General features: G+C 64.1%; 1 protein-coding gene across 1 annotated transcript in view; it reads right to left on the reverse strand.

Annotated features, from left to right (window-relative positions):
- Positions 1-4,711: 4,711 nt before the first annotated feature.
- PWWP2B (PWWP domain containing 2B) overlaps positions 4,712-12,488 on the reverse strand; it is a 14,266-nt gene continuing 6,489 nt past the window's right edge. Inside the window, 1 exon segment of the mRNA XM_024762328.1 lies at positions 4,712-5,338. The gene's annotated coding sequence lies outside the window, so the exon portion shown is untranslated.

A 12,488-nucleotide genomic window follows, 5' to 3' on the forward strand; every position in this document is an offset into this window, starting at 1 on the left:
GGGTGGCTCCATTTGCTCAGGCCTCAGCCTCAGTTTCCTGAAGAATGAGGATTCTGACCGCCACCCCAGCTTCGGGCTCCCCGGGCTGCACCCCCAGGCTTGGGGCCCCTGGAGAAGCAAGGCACACCCCGTTGCGCTGCCTCCCTCTATGCCCAGCCAGTCTGTAAAAGTACAGGGTCAAGGGCGCTGGCCGCCCAGCCCGAGGCCTCTGATCTCCGAGGTGAAAGGCAACCCTGGCCTCAGGCGGAGCTAAAAATAAATCAGCCAGCACTGCCAGGATGCTCCGAGGGCGGGGCAGGAAGGGAGGCCCTGGTAACTATGTAACTGACGGGACGCAGGCCCAGCAAGGCCGCACCGGAGCGTCCGCTGACGTGCCTCCAGCCCGAAAAGGTGGGCGAGGGGCTGTGGGCAGCCCACCCCAGCCCCCGTCCCTGCCTTCCACTGGGTACTGATCGGCTTCAGTGCGGAAGCTTCCTTGGGGCTCTAGGGGTGCGGGAAGAGCACAAGCTACTTAGCTTTTCCCCAGCAGACGACGGCCACTCTCAGGCCGGGGACGGGGTCCCCATCGGCCAGCAGGATGGCCGTGCCCCACCTGGTTTCCGTCTCCTCCACCTTCATCCCTTACCGCAGCCTGACGATGGCCAGGGCAGAGGCCGGCTCCCTTCTCTGCAGGAGGCTCTGGGTGCCGGCGGCCCCAGCCTCAGACCACTGACAGCTCCTGTGCAGCGTCCAGGAGGGTGGAGATGCCCGCTGGACACGCCTCGGGCCCAAGGCAGGAAGGGGGCGGGTGGGAGCCCCAGGACAGGGGGAGACTGGGCAGGGGAGTCAGGCAGAGCTTCCTGGGTGGCTTGAGGCCAGGAACGCAGGGAAGGATCTGGTAATGCCCAGAGGAGTCACGCAGGGAGAAATACGCAGAAGACCCACGGGGGTGGGAAACTGCAGGGGATTTTGCTTTGCTTTTCTGCTTGTCTTTATTTTACTAATGTTCTACCCCCAACAGGGATTATTTTATAATCAGAGAAAAAAAACTTGGAGAAAAGGGAAGGTACCACCCTGGTTCCTGGTACAGCAGGGGGGCCACACCACCGGTGGCCGAGCCTTTAAACCCTGCAGACAGGGCTCGGGGACCAACTGGGATGCCCCAGCCCCAGTGTCCCCAGCTGTGAGATGTGGGCACCGTGGCAACTTGCAGGCCCACGGTGAGGGCCCCGTAAATGTTTGCTCTGCCCCTCACCGCCCCCTCCCCCACCCCCAAGAGCAGCCTAGCAGGTGGCATGTGGGGATCCCATACTGTGTGCTTTATGGGGAGTGGAGACCAGAGGCGCAGTGGGGAGGGGGGATCGGGGACTGAGGGGCTGCAGAAGCTGGTCATCCTGGGGCCGAGAGCCCCACCCACGACCCGTGCTGCACAGCACCTGGCCCACCTGGAAGCCCAGGCCTCCCTGGGGTCCAGGCCCATGTCTAGAATCACACTGCCTTGTACAGGCAGGTCGCACACCCCATGGAGTTCCGAGAGCTGAAGAAGACGTTGACCTCCCTGGTGGGCGGCAGGGTGAGCAGGGGCTGCCCCTGCAGAGGACAAGTCCCAAACCCCTTCAGCATCACCCTGGCCTGGCAGTGCGGTCTTGGGGCCTTGGTGCCCCCATCTGAACAACGGGACAGCGGTGGTCCTCCCAGCCCCAGGCTTCCATGGAAACTAAAAGAGTGGTGCTGGTGTGGGAGACTAGGGGGACCTGCGAGGCTTCATGCCCTCTGGCCAGCTGCTCGGCACCTCCTCCATCTGGGGGCTTCCCTTCTATCCCAGGGGAAGCCCCTCCAGCCCCCAGACCCGCCTCCACTGCCTCCTTGGGCCGCCACCCAATCAGTGCCCCTCTACCCAATGGCTCCTTCTAGATGGACACCGCAAGCCCAAAAGTAAGCCGTCACCCCAGGGTTCGGGGGGAGCCAGGCCACCGTGGGCCGTGTCCTGTGTCCCTCCACCTTCCTTCTCCTTGCTGTGGGTTCAGCTTGGAAGTGGCCACGCTAAGGAGACCCCAGACTCCAGACCTAGGACCCCACGCGGGCCCTGTCCCCACAGCACGTGCCTCCTTGGCCGCTCTGGCTTCTGAAGACCGTGGATTGGGGGTCGGGGGCTCGGGCCTCCGGGGCGGAGGGGACTGGCCGAAATGGGCCACCTGGCTGGAGGACCTCGAACGGGCAGTGAGAGGAAGATGCTCTCCCCCCGCCGCAGCTGGGAGGGGATGCGAGACCCCATCCCCTGGAGGAACGGGGCTGGGCTGGGCGGGGGGAGGGTGACAGAAAGCCAGCCATGTGCCCTGCACACTTGTCGCCTTCCACCCTGCTGTCCTCCACCAGCCAGCCTGCTCCACAGCAAAGGTGAGGACAGCTGGCCAAGGGGCGGGGGGCGGGCGGCCAGCCCCACGGGGAGCAGGGTCGTGTGAACGGGTGGGCGAGTGGTTGCTGGGTGCCTGCAGGGACCTGTGGGGCTGGAGGCTGGAGCGCCACGTGGGGCGGGGCGAGGGCTCCCCACGGGGCCCACCCAGGTCCCCTGGAAGGCTAAGGGGTCAGAACCCTCCCCACAGGGACACGAGGGGGGCCCGGCCGGCTCTGTTCTCGGAGCAGACGAGCTCCCATAGGGAGACCCATGGGAAGCTGGGACCCAGAGTCAGGAGGGCCCTGGACGGCTCCCTCGGCTCCGCTGACAGCCCAGCCTCCCCGCCCTTCCCCTCCTGAGCACACGGACCCCTCCTGCCTGGGGCGTGCTTGTGGGGTCCCTCTGTTGAGAGGGCCCCTCCCCGGCCCCTTCCAGAATGGCAGGGGCCTTCCTGCTCCACTGAGCTTTTCCCACCCCGCCCCCCCCCCCAGGGGCCCAGTCCCCTGGAGGCCCACTCCCTTCCTACAGGCACTGTGCCCAGCCTCTGGGGGCGCGGCCAGTGTGGAGAAGGAGCTGAGGGCCGGCCATCACCGTGGCATCCCAGATATCACCAGGAGCCAGCCATCAGCCCAGGTCTGGGGGGCCAGCTCTTGGTGAGGGTCCTACCTCCTGGGTCCGGAGAAGAATGCCGGTCACGCAGAAGGGCGTGGTGAGATGCAATGAAATCAAACTGGCAAGAAAACATGATCAATTTGCTGCTTAAAGAAACAGTCACAAAGACTGAAGAGAAAGAAAGGCTGCCCTCCCTTTCAGCTAGAACTGCTGTCTGTCCCAGGGGGCAGCGCATCCCAGCTGGCAGGGGCGCATAAAGGCCTGGGACAGGAATGGCCAGGGCTCGGCTCCCCTTTAGCCCCTCCGGCCTAGCCGCCCTCCTGAAGGCTTCGGTGCGGGCAGCCCCATCCTGGGTGCCCTGGGTGTCTGAGCAGTGGGTGGCTGGAGGGGAGCCTTGGGGCTGTGGCACGGAGAGGCCCCCAGCCCAGGGAGCACAGTGGTCAAGGGACCTGGGAGCCCGCAGTCCTGAGGGTCCTATCAGGGCCAGGCCCAGCTGGACCATAGAGGGCGCTGGCCTGGGACGGCCCAGGGGCGACTCCAGTGCAAGGGACTGCCTGTGTCTCCTGCAGAGGCGGTCCCCCCGTCTGTCTGTGGCGCTCCAAAGCCCCATGTGCTGGTGGCCATCCTCGCACTTGACCTTGGGGCTGGTCCTGCTGCCCTGGCCTGCAGGGAGGGGCTGGGAGAGCCGGGCTGGGAGAACCACGCTGGTAGTCAGGAGTGAGCGTGCCCAGGCCAGGCTGCCATCTCGGGGGACCGGGGTCCCTATCACTCCGAGACATGTGTTTCTCCACGGAGCAGTGCCTGGCTTACAGAGAGCTCCCTGTCTCTCTCTGCGTGGTCAGCACTTCCTCCCCAAGGGAGCCGTCTAGGACCAAGGCTGCCTAGCGGGGCTTGAGGTAGGGAAGAGCTCTGGGCGACCGCGGGCATAGAGGGTCTGGACGGCCCCTCTGGCCTGCACACGGAGGCCAGGCTGCCCTGCCCCAAGTCGGGGCCTTGGCTCTGCTGGACCCTCAGGGCAGGGGCAGGAAGGGGGCTCCCTGGGTAGGGGAGGGCAGCGAAGGATAGCGCCCCCTCTCTGCCCTCCTGGACTCATGCAAGGTTTCCCCTCCCTCCTCTGGGGGGCGGGTCTCAGGGTGGGAGGGCCTGGACCAGAACACCCCCTCCTAGGGAGTTTATTCTGGTAAATTCTGTTTGAGAAAAGGGCTCTGATGCTCCAAATGTTTGAAAACCACCGTCTTCCCGCTGCCCGCACCCAAGAGTCAGGCCCAGAACCCCAGGCCCCACGGGGAGGGGAGTCCCACCCCTCTACCATCCTGGAGAGGACTTCCGGCCTGGCCAGGAGCAGGTCCTGCTGGGTGCGGGGACACCACGAATGTTCTAGTAAAGCCAGGAACAGGCAGAGGCACCACCGTCCCCTCTGGGATGTCCCTCGGCTCTCAAGGAGCCGACCAGGAAACCAGGGGGCCAAGGTTTCACAGGGAGAAACGAGAACAAAACTCTCTACCTCCTGAGACGTCATCCTGCCCGGGAAGGTCGTGCCAGCCAGAGAGCCCTGAGGGGCCGGGCAAGGGGCACCGCAAGGACCTGTCCTCAAAGCCGCCACTGCCCACGCGGTAAGCGCTTCCCCGGGGTCCTCACCACACCACAGATGCGCCCGAGCCCCGATGACTTCCTCGCGGACCTTTGTTCTCTTACATTTAAACCAAGAGCAGAACTCGTTTTCTTTATCTTTCTTTTTGCTTTTTGGTCTTCAGAGTGACAAAAAGGGGTACGGAACGCGCTCTTACAAAGCACAGGCGAGGTTTTCATCCTTGTTACGTTGAAGTCTCACTGCAGAGTGGCAGCCCCAGCACCTCCGCACGGGACAGGGGGACGGGGCGGCCCTGGGGCTGGCGCGGGGAGCCCGGCGACACCCACACTCTGGACGAACACGGAGGGGGGCGGGGGTAGGGGGGCGGCCGGTTGTCAAGCGCACAGAGACCCCGTGCGCCCGGGGCTGGGTTGTCCCGAAGCCAGCGGGGAGGTGATGCGGCCCTGCTCCCCTGGGCGCCCTGAGCCCGGAGGCCACCCCTGCTGCTGGGCTCTGGCCCTTCACAAACCAGAAAAGCTAAAGTCTGCGTCAGGGGAATAAACACATTTGGCCCAGAGGAGTCGCAGCGCTCCGGCGGTCTGTCCTCGCGGCCAGATGCACCCGCTGCCCCCGGAGGCCTCGAACCAGGCTGAGCCCGCGGGCCGGGGCTCCACGCGCAGCCGGCCGGAAGGCTTGCAGGGTCCTGGGACGGAGCGGGGGTGCGGAGGACACCCCTGAAGTCAGGAGCTGCAGGGAACAGCCATGCCCTCATTGTCTGCGACCTGGGGGGAAGCAGAAAGGGACACAGGTTACCTCAGGGTCCAGTGCCGGGGGCAGGCCTCTCGGAGTCCAAGCACCAGGCTAGGGCACCCACCCAGCTCTCCTGAGTCTCTCCCTCAGCTTCACCCAGCCCTCACCATCTCGGGAGTCCCGCCCCCTTTGGTGCCCCTGCCCCTCTCCTAGGGCAGGTGTCTGACCCCTGCATCCCCCCGTGCCCACCCTACCTACCAGGGGCCCTGAACTGCCCGGGGAAGGTGCAGGATCCTCAGTGGCCCAGGGACCCAGACCACAGGCTTGTCCTGCAGCCCCACAGCCTTGGGCCCGGTACACAGGGGCTGAAGACGGGCCAACTGTTCCGGGTCCTGCCAGCCGGGAGTGGCTGGGGGTTTGGGGGGGCTGATGGCTGTGCACGTGCCCCAGGCTCAAGGCTCAGAAGGCCCCAGCGTGAGAAGTGATTGACACCCCTGGAGCCCCGCCCCACCACCAGATGCACCCTCCTGGCTTAAAGAGACCCCTCTTGGGGTCAGGGGTGGGCGGGGGTGGGGCAGAGGGCAGACCCTGGACAAGAAAATCCTCTCCCAGGTTGGTGGGGAGCCCAGGCTTCAGCCCTGCTATCTGACTTGTCCCCACCTCCCGTCTGACCGCAACGTGGTCACCCTCGACCAGGGACAGCGGACATCTCAGCCCTGCGTCTCAGGGCCAACCCCTCCCTAAAGAAAGCAGTGGGCTCTCAGGGAGGGGAGCCCCCTCAAGTCCCACAAAACAGGGGGAAAGTGTTCCCCACACTGCAGCTCTGCCGGTCACAGGAGGCTCTGGGAAGGAGAGAGCCTGGAAGGAGGGGGAGGGAGAGGCCAGGAGCCTAGAGTCCAGTGAGAACAGGCGGAGCGCACAGGGGCTGCCGGCCACAAAGCCGGCTGCTGCCCCCCAGGAGGGGAGTGGTACCCGCACCGGTGACAGCGCTCCTGCACAGGAGGAGGGAGAGATGCTAGCCGGAGCCTGGCCCAGCCCCGAGAGCGGGCGTCTGCTTTTGCAGTCTTGGAAGCCGTGAGCTGCTATGACAAGACCCCGAATGCCCCTCAGGGCACTCCACGTGAAGTGCCCTCAGTCTCACTGCCACGCCAGCCACGTGAAGGGCTGGCGTATGCGTGTGTGCGTGCGTATGCGAGGGGAGGTGCCGGCCACCCCGGCCGAGGCCTCGGGCAGGCGAGGACACTCCAGCCCGGCCGACGCCACTGGCCGGAAGCGCACACAGTCGTGAGAAATAACCAAGCGGAGTTGTCTGAAGTCACTGTGTTTTGGGGAAGTTCGTTCACAGAGTGATCATAAACTGAAACAAATACCCTACGTGTCTGAAGGCACTGAGAGGTTTCGATTTCTCTCAGAGACCTGGGAACTAATAACTGATTATATATAAACGACCCCAAATGAGGCAAATTCAACTCTGCAGAGAACAGATCTGAAGAAAAACAAAATATATTCATAAGTATCTACACGGATAAGCTACAATGTTTTGTTTTGTTTTTTTTTTTTTGCGGTACACGGGCCTCTCACTGTTGTGGCCTCTCCCGTTGCGGAGCACAGGCTCCGGACGCGCAGGCTCAGCGGTCGTGGCTCAGGGGCCCAGCCGCTCCGCGGCATGTGGGATCCTCCCGGACCGGGGCACGAACCCGCGTCCCCTGCATCGGCAGGCGGACTGTCAACCACTGCGCCACCAGGGAAGCCCATTCCACTTATTTTTAAGATATAGAATCCAGGAGATGCATCCGCACGGAGAAATGCAAACACTTTCCACCATCCCCGAGGCTGCCTGTGGGCCCTGAGCCCTGCGTCGGCGGAGGGGCTGGCGAAGCCTCAGTGCAGGGGTCCTCTTCTGTCACTGTTGCTGCCCAGGTCTGAAAGCGGTGACCCCGCGGCCCAGCGGCCCGGCCGGCAGGTGGGGGAGGGGAGCCGCCGCCCTGCTCCTTATCCAAAGCGCCCAGGATTCCAATGACCAGGAAAGAAACACCAGGGGTGACCACAGCAAGCTGGACCGCACACTCGCCCCGGCGCAGCTGGTCGTCGGGCTCTGACATGTCATCCTCCTCCCCCAAGGCTCCAAGGAAAGCTCCCGGCCAGGAGCCCGACTTGGGGTGTGCAGGGGGGACCCCTCTCTGGCCATCCCCCCCCCTCCCGCCCCATGCTTCCCCATCGCCTCGGAGCTTGGTCACCACCCACAGGCCGGTCCGAAGGAGTAGCTCAGCATCAGATGGAGAGGGCTGGGGGCTCCAGACCCATCTCCAGAGGGATGCGAGGCATGTGGCCCGGGGAGGATCCTCAGCAAACACGGGAAAGACCTCTAAGTCCTGAGTGTAGCCCTAAGGCCCCGCTAAGGAGACTCGTCCACCCAGGGTGGCGGCTCCCAGTCTCAGGGCACCCCTGAGAACAGGAGCTTCTGGGTATGACGTCCACTAAGCCACACCCGGACCCGGGGCCCAGAGCCCTCCGCAACCCAGGACCAGATCCCGGACCCGAGGCCCAGTACCCACAGCCGGGTCTGTCTTGCCCATCAGTGCCTGAGACAAGACGCCCCCCTCCGGGAGCACCCTGGGCTGGGCAGACGGTCGGCTCCAGGAAAGGCTCTGCAGTGTCTGCCAAGCAGCACGTTTCCGGGGACACTGCCCTTGGCAAAGAAAAAGACGGAAACCATAAAACAAAATCCTGGACCTTGCTCTCGAATTCCCAACCGCCTCCGGCCCAAACTGTCTGAGCCGCCAAATACCCTCTCCAAATGCCAGTCCTGGGGACAGGCCCTCCCTGATGCTGGTAGTCTCCCCTCTGCAGGTGCCCCAGGACAGGGTGGACCCCAGACAGCGTCCTCACTGCCTGTGGTGGCTGCCGGGCCCTCCCAGCCCCCGAGTCACCAGGAGAGGCAAGGAGGGGCGGTGAGGGGCACGGAGAGGACGCAGACGCAGGACAGCAGCGATGACCAAAGCCCTGGTGGTCAGGCAGGAGAAACTCCGATGCAGAGGCCCCAGGGGGATGGGTCTTGACTCCGCGTCTGTCCCACCTCCCTGCCTGGGGCAGCCAGCGGGTGGCTCTCGGAAGCCCTCAGGCTGGCCCGGGGCCTCTGTGAGGACAGCAGGCGTTCTCATAACTGTGGGGACAAACTCGGACTTTCCCTGTACTTTCTTCTTGACTGATCAGCCAGGGAAATGCCCCTGAGACTAAGACGGGCCCTCTGCCTGGGACACACCGGCCCCTCTTTAATAATGGGACGTTCCCTCTGGGAGGGGTGGTCCCTGTCCCTTCAGCGCGACAGCCTGAGCTGACCCCAGAGCGCCCCAGCCCTGCTGTCCCCCACCCCACTTAGAAACTACGGGAAGGGCACAGATCACGGCAAGAGGCTGCCGCTGGTGGTCCTGTAGAGAGAAGCTCATTTTTCTTCCCAGCAGGAAGACATCCACTGGCTAGGAACCAACTCCACTGCCCAGCAAGGCTTGCTCACCCCTTCCCCCCAGTTCCTCCCTCCCCAAGAATCGCCCCAGTGCCCTCCGCGCAGTCCCGGCCCGGAGGCCCCTCCAGCCCTCACATCCCTGGAGGTGGCACTCCCTCTAGCCTGCGTCCTGGAAGGGGCCCCCGACGCCCCAGTGTCCCCCGCCTCCCGTGGCCAGCACCCCAGGGATCAGATCTGCCCCAGCCCTGACCGGAAGGGGCAGGCCATGCGGTCCCACAGCTGCCCGGGGGCCCAGGCGTCTGAGGGGGGAGCCACGATGCCGGAGGCCCCTCGAACTGGGAGGCGAACGCCACCTGCACCGAACGTGGCTCCCCCCGGCGGCCCCCACCGCTTCCTGCCTGCCGGGAGCAGGTTAACCAGGAAGCTTCCAGGCACCAGGGCACCCAGCGGGAAGGCGCCTCCGGCACGGGGCCACGCCAATGCACCTCATGAGCAACACATGAGCCGGGTCTCCCCGTGAGGGTGCCGTGGGGCAGAGGCCACACCACCCTGGGCTCCCAGCAGTACATCCCAACCTGGGGTCTCCAGCCTGGAAAGCGGCCCCCAGCCCATTCCCCACACAGGGCGGTCAGACACCCCGGGCTCAGCTCCCTCATGGGTCTAAGCTGCCTGCAGACCGGGGGCCTGTTGAGAAGATGGGGGGATGGGGGGCTCCCCTCCCTCCACGACAGGGCCTGGGTTGCGGGATGATGACCAGCACAAGACCAGAACGGTCAAGGCCTGTTCCCCAAACCACAGCCTTCCGAAACGCGGTGACATCAGCGTCTCAGGAGCAAAGAAACAAAGCAGCCACCGCTGGAAGTGGGAACCATGGAGCCTCACGAAGAAGGAAGCAAAGGAAGGCAGCTGTGGCCTGGCATCGCCGACGCCACCTGGGGAGGCGGCCCACGGCAGCCCTGCAGGCGCACGACCTTCCACAGGCCGCGCACGCCGGGCCACCCAGCGTGGCTCAGGAAAAGCCGCTCCCTCAACCCAGCGGAGACCAGCAAGGCGCTGGCCATGCCCCCGAACACCCACCTCCCCAGTCACCCGCTTGGTCCCGTGGCCCCTTCAGCCACACCCAGACTGCACCAGGTCTGGTGAGACCCTGGCCCAGACACAGGGAGGGGAAGGGGACAGTTCCCAGGAACACCAGCTCCTCCGGGATGGAGCGCTGGAAAGCTGTTGTTGACGTCATTTCCCCAGGATACACAGAGGGTTGACACGTGGCCCACCTCCTGGTCCAGAGGCCCAGGCAGCCCCTCCTTCCAGCCAGCGCTGCCCCCTCCGTCCAGATCTGCTGTGTAGACCGGGTGTGGACCCCTCCAGCTCAGGGTTCTTAACCCAGAGACATGATGGGGCAGATGCCAACCCGCCCGGAGCCAGGCCATCCTCCCAGGCCCCTTCCTCCACAGCTGGGGAGCATCTCCCCTCGCCCGAGGTGCTGAGGGTGGGGGGCGGGGGCACGCGTCAGGCATCCGGCTCTGCCTCTCCAGGGCCAGGGGCTGCCGGATGCACAGGGGAGAGCCTGGCCTGGGAGCAAACCCTGGCTGTGCCTCCCTGGGGGCCAGTCTCCCCACCTGCGGGACAGGGCGCCATGGGCCCCCTCCCGGCGATGCAGCCCGGCGTGCAGAGTGCCGTGAACCTGGCGCAGGGCAGGGCGGGGGAGGGCCGCGCCCAGGCCCCCAGCAGGCTGGGCCCCCGTGTGCGTCACCGTGTGCCAGGCAGCGCGTGGGTCTGGGTGTGCAGGAACTTACTTCCTCGAAGGGGAGACCCCAAACAGAACAGCAAAGAACGAAGGAGTGGGTTGTGAAGGAGCCGTGACAAACAGAGATGCTGGGATGGAGAATCCCAAGCTCTGGGGGTTCCTTGGGGTCACGGCCGTACGTGGGATGCTCAGGAGAGAGTCCCTGAGGAGGTGGCCACTGGGCACAGAGTGGGCGGGCACTGCAGCTCTGCCACACGGAGCCGAGAGCTGGGGAGGGGCACCCTGCGTGTCTGCTTCTGTTGCAAACACAAGGACAAGCGAACACAGCAGAACGGAGGCCTGCAGGAGGAGGTCAGCACGGAGGGGCCGGGACGATACGCTCAGGCTGACTTGGGACCCCCTGGAAATGTGCACGGAATCAAAATGTAAAGGAATCTCTACAGATGGAACGAATAAAGGAGCTCAGTGACCCTACCGGTGCCTGAGGTCATGACAACCGCGGAGGTGGCGCTGTCTTGATAACTCTGGAACAGGAGTTTGACGTGCCCCCCCAAGAGCCAGAGCCCGGGGACCAAAGGCCTGCAAGCAAAGCTTGGTGCTGGCCCACGGGCGAGCTGGTGGCATCACTAAGACGATTACATACGTGATGGAGTCCACATGTATTAAATGTTTTACATATATTAGCTTTTGCACGTAAAATTATTGTGTTAACATCACTAAGAACCAAGATCTTCAGTATAAGGGGAGAGAGATGTGAATATAAAAGTTGAAGAAGTATAAAATCTGAATTAGAAAAATCAGTGTGAAGTCATGATTTCTTTTCTCCTGAAAGAAATTCCAAGGTCTGTTAACTGCAAAGGCTAAGAAGCCACCTGGAAACGGTGTGACCCCAGCAGCCAGCACCCCTCGCACCCAGGCAGGATGGCGGCTGGATACCAGTCCCCTTGAGAGGACCCGGGACTCCTCGGGAAACGGCTGACCCTGGGTCTGGGCCAGAAATGCCCACGGTGACCCAGAATCCCGAGTCCTGGCAGAAAGCAAGGCCGCTGCCAGAGACCCCTGTGGTCGTCAGGCGGACTCATGAGCCGATGAGCCCATGGCCAACAACGGGATGATCCGGCGTCAAAGAGGACATTCGCCTGGACTGAGAGGTGTCCACCATGTTTATGACAGACACGCTGGTCACTCCGGAGGGTGCTGGGAACCGACTCAGACGCGCGTCCGTCTGTTCTGTAAGACCTCATCTAAAGGTGAGCAAAGTGTTACTGCAGGACGGCTAAGGAGCTGATCAGGTCACCAGGACAGAAGGGCCTCCCGACGGGCAGCTGAGGGGCCACCGTCCCACGGAGGGGTCGCACCCCAGTCCCCTGGTGCAGGAGTGCAGAGCTCGGGCCCCTCCCCGTGTGCTCTGGGACCTCCTACCCTGGGGTGGGTGCTCCGTCCAGCGTAGAATAAGTAGGACAGGAACAGGGACGAGTACTTGGAGCTGGCCGTGGGGCCCCCTGGCCAAGAGTGGTTAAGGCATCTCACCAGTGGGAGGGGCAGCGCGGGGCTTGGAAGGCCCAGCCCAGGGGGCCCGCAGCCCCTCCCCTCGGCTGGGAGGAGGCCCCGCCCCCACCAGGGACCCCAGCAGAGCAAGGGCACACACCGGGCCTGTGTCCCGGCGCACCCACCTGGGGACGCGGCGGGGAGGGGGCGGGGCCTGAGCCCCTGCAGCAGCCTCGGAATTACAGGCCTTAGTTTCCTCTGGAACAAAATAATTACAACCCTCACAGAGGACCTGAGTTCCCTGAAAGCAACGCGGAAGTCAGCTGAGAAGCAGAAGTACATCTTTATTTAGCACTGGAAGAGAGAAAAGCCCGTTTGGGGCATTCGCCTCGAGGATACCGTTCTAGAAGAGGCACAGAAGGGAAGTGGCCCCTGGAGACGGGATCAGGACGCCTCCGCTGGGGAACTGGGCGCCGAGTCAGCA

The sequence above is a fragment of the Neophocaena asiaeorientalis genome, unplaced genomic scaffold (genome assembly GCF_003031525.2).
Source record: "Neophocaena asiaeorientalis asiaeorientalis breed wild unplaced genomic scaffold, Neophocaena_asiaeorientalis_V1.1 scaffold356, whole genome shotgun sequence".
In the NCBI taxonomy this organism is placed as follows: Eukaryota; Metazoa; Chordata; class Mammalia; order Artiodactyla; family Phocoenidae; genus Neophocaena; species Neophocaena asiaeorientalis.